Source organism: Mus pahari, chromosome 5 (genome assembly GCF_900095145.1).
Source record: "Mus pahari chromosome 5, PAHARI_EIJ_v1.1, whole genome shotgun sequence".
Classification (NCBI taxonomy): domain Eukaryota; kingdom Metazoa; phylum Chordata; class Mammalia; order Rodentia; family Muridae; genus Mus; species Mus pahari.
The window spans coordinates 29,137,169-29,141,870 of NC_034594.1; positions in this window are offsets into that span (position 1 = coordinate 29,137,169).

The following is a 4,702-nucleotide window of genomic DNA, read 5'->3' on the forward strand; positions in this document are numbered from 1 at the left end:
TGATCCTCCTCCACCACCTTATCATCATTATTTATGTTACTTTTAATTACTAGCATTTCATCAATCCTGTTTATAGTGCTTGTATTGTTTTCAGAGACAATGAGAGGAATTACAGATGAAGTGGGACAGTACAAGAATAAAGCAAGAGTATACAGGGTCAACATGCTCCTGTACTGTTGTTGAGGACTAATAAACCATGAAAGTCCAGATACAAGCAATGTGGAGATTCCTGGTGGCTGATTATTTGAGGATATAAAGCTCAGTTTTGACAAGTCTTTAACATGGAAAGGTCCTCTTCTGCTTTGAATCACGGATATTAACTGATTAATTCTTTTTTCTTTCCTGCTATACTTCTGGCACTTCTGACAGATTTTTAAGATATGTCAGAATGTCTCTTTTATCAGTTCTTAAAATATGCACTTCACTTAAATAATATGTAATTTCATTACTTATAAAATTAACTTATTTTTCTCTGATATATTTTTACATTACACATCCCTGTACTTATTTAAGTGCAAAATAGACTTTATTTACACACACACACACACACACACACACACACATACACACACACACACCACAGGCATGCAAACACATAAACACACAAAAGCATAGACATATACACATGGTTCTCTATATCACAAGGACAATTGACAAAATTAAAAATTATTCTCATTTTCAATGAACATGTCAATTGAGCTTAAAAATCATTATTTTAATTCACACTTAAGGATCATATGGAAACCTCTATTATCTATGCAATCTTATTTAGTTATTTGTTAATATTTTATAACATATAATATTTAATTTAAAATACTAATATAATATTTTTTGTTCTGAATGCTTTATAATCAAACTTTTCAGAGGATATTTACTTGATTTAGTAGCTGGATATGATGTGTCCAGAATTAGGTTCCACTCAATGAAGAACACATGAAGAAAGAAATATTGGTGCTTATTGTCACACTTCACACTAGCTTCTATAATGGTGGCACTTCTAAAACACACACACATACACACACACAATAAATAAATAGATAGATAGATAGATAGATAGATAGATAGATAGATAGATGATAGATAGATAGATAGATAGATAGATAGATAGATAGATAGATAGATAAGAATCATCTAACATGAACCAGCACAAAGGGAAATCTCGCTTGTTTTAACTGTAAGGAAATAACTGAAATTAAATATTTGCCTTATACCCTCTGTCCTGTCCCCTCTATCTTCCCTACTTACAATGCTGAATATTTGCTTAGATAAATTGCTATATTCCTTTTCACTAATGTGCATAGTAGATTTGAAAATACAGTCAGTCATTAGTAGTAAAATTTTCACTAATGTGAAGACCTTTTCAGTCATGAAAAATTTTCAAATATAGGTTTTATGTAGATTATTGATGAAAAGTTCTTGTATTTTGATTAGAAGCTGAACTTTAATGAAAAATTTTTCTCATCCAAGAATGTTATAAAATAACATTTTACCTGTTTGTCAACATCAGTACTCAAAGCAATATCATGCAATCAATACTTTCATAAAAGCAATTAAAATAAAACATATATAGTACTGTCACTACAAATATTCTATGGTTATAAGTGATTGATAAACCAATAAAGGTTCATACTTAGTAAAGAATAAATAAAATATTGACACTGAAAGAAAACAATCAGCTTACATATTTTCTAAACTGCAGTTTATTTCTAAACTATATTTCTAGAATTATGGTTTAGAAATAGTTTTTAAAAATATATAGCGCAATATCCAATGTACTTTTGGTAACTTTCATTATAAATGCACATAAGATAATTATTTTAGATATTTTTGACAACTATTGGGATGTGTAAAGAAAAAAGATAACTTTAAAATTACTTGCACACATTTTCAACTTCTGATCACTTAGTTTTAAGGGAACTTGCCAAATTGAAAATGCAAGAATACATTTAGCTTTTTAAACTTTTCTAAAGACACTAAATTTTAAAATAGATGACCAAAGGGTAGCAACACTTTTCATTACCTATATTTCATAAACTGAAAATGTAACAGTGGAAGGCAATTTAAGAGATAATGATCATGAGTTAGAAGTGAATAAAAGGACCAAGAAAATATGCTTTAAAAAAAAGTATGCATCAGCAAGCTCAGACAACTGCTAGCAAAGAACATATTGACAGAAAGTCTATAGAGAAATTGGGAGCTGGCAGTTCCTAAGATGTAGTAATGAAAGCAAGAAAATAAACTATAGCTATGAAAATAAAATATGAAAGAGTCACTCGGTAAATGGTTTGAATATAGCATGAACCTTTTTAAAGGATTAGGTATAGGAAAAATCACAAGTATAAGGATGTAAATATAGTCAAGAATCTCTGGACAGCTATGGGAGCACCAAAGATAAAATAAATTGCAACAAGCCAGGAACTTTAAAAGGAAAAAGGAAATCAAAGTAAAGTTAAATCAGACAAGGGGATACAAGGCAGTAAAGACTGGTGAGACAAAAGTGTCACACTCAAGAAATAGCCAGCTAAGCCAACACTTTCATTTCATTAGTCATCTTACTGTTCTTTCATACAAAATCATAGGCAGAACAGTCTCTAGTATTTAATCAGTATTTCTGAAACAGGCATATTTATTAGAATACTAAACAAAATTCCTTTGAAAACAAAACTCAAAAGTTAACACTGTTTATGGATGTATATTTAAGCTTTGGATTCTGGAACATTAAAGGGGCAGAGAAAACAAAGAAGGAAACAGATATATTCGAGGATTACTTCTTAAAATGACCTGTTTCTGGAGAAGATGCAGGGAAAAGAAAATGCTAATGCCCATTTTCATCTATTTGCTGAGCTATGTGATCAGGTACCTAAACTTAACAATTGCTGACATACCACCAGCAAGGTTCTCCATATCACTTAGAATTTTCCTCTAGAAAACTAAGCACTGACTTAAAGCAAAAATACATTATTGAAGTCACAATAAAAGGAAAATACTTAAAAACAATGAAGCCAAACTAGGTCCCTTGTGGGCCAAAGTCCGTTAGATTCTGCTTATCATTTATCATGATGTAGCTAGGTGACTCCACCAGATTAACCTCTTTATATGCCCTTCTCAATACCGTAGATCTAGGCTGAGGCATACATCCAATGCTCAGCCTAATCTGGGTACCCCCAACACTACAGGCTCTTCCCAAGACACACCCATCACACACATCCCACCAACCACTAACAAACTACACACACCATATTCAAACTTCCATTATACTGTTATCTTTGACATTCTGGCTAGGGTAAGATGCAAACTCAAAGTTGATATTATTTGAATTTCCATAATTTCTAAGGATGTAGAACACTTTACTGATATATTTAAGAGCACGTTTTCTTTCTTCTTTTGAGACCTCTCTGTTCAAATCCCAAGCTAGTCTTAGTGAATGCATCCTTTATTTTTGAAACTTAGTTCTTGATATCCTGTGTTATCACTAGGATAACTTTCTTTTTTTTTCTTTTCTTTTTTTTTTTTTTTTTTTTTACATGAAGGTTTGGAACACCATTTCTTTGGTATTTACAATCTCATATTTTGCTTATTCTGCGATAGCTACTATTTCTCAGCATGTGTCCGAAATAATTACATCTAGGAATCATTAAGTAATCATTTCCTATGGTTAAACACCCTGCTTCTAATTCTGATTAATTACACAGAAGATTAAAATTAGGTCTTGCTTCATTGTTTTTAAGATTTATTTTCTTTTTACTTATTTGTGTGTATATGTTTCTATATTGGGGTATGTGGATGTGAATGTGGAAGTCAGAAATGTCAGAAGCTGAAGTTATTGACAGTTATGAGACATCTGACATTGGTGCTAGAATCAAACTTAAATGCAGATCTTTTGTAGGAAAAGTACATGTTTTAAGCAATGGCCACCTCTCCAGCCCCATATGCATGTTGAGAAATGTGTCTTAAATTCTATTGTTCCTTATTTAGACTATTTTGATATATTATGTTTCAAATTATATGTATATGTATAATTTGTATGTGTTAGTAAATCCATGTTAGTAATGTTTATATATATGTACATCCATACATAGTGAAATGTCCCAATACACACACATACAAACAAAAGAAAAATACTTAGAAAATAATACATACATGGAAAAAAATAGTCTTTAATATTCGAATTGTTTTTATTATAACATAATTCATATTAACAACAAAATCATAAAGTTTTAAAATTTCATGACTGAGAGGAACATGTTGCCTGCCTCATGACCAGCAGGTAATTCCTCTCCCCCTGGCCTCTTGTCATGGTGTTGTAGAAACAATTGTCAAAATAGCAAATTGGGATTATTTTCCACACCTTATTCCCTGCATTGGTTGTTATAATAAATATATAGATCACTACTTTAAATAAGGTAATCTAGGCTCAGAAAAACTGTATATGTTTTCTTTCATATGTAGGTTGCAGCCTCTGGTGGTTTAAAATGCATATCCAAATGGGAGAAAATATGAGTTAAAGGCTAACAAACTAGGAGAACCAAGTGACTCTAAAAGAAAATGATGAGGTGAGTAAGCAGAGCAGAAAACAAAGCAAGGTAAAAGGGAAACACTAGAGATAAAGGTCATCACAACATATCGGGAACAGGGAAACAAACACATATATGAACACACACAGAGAGAAGCACACATACACAAAGAGACATACACATACACA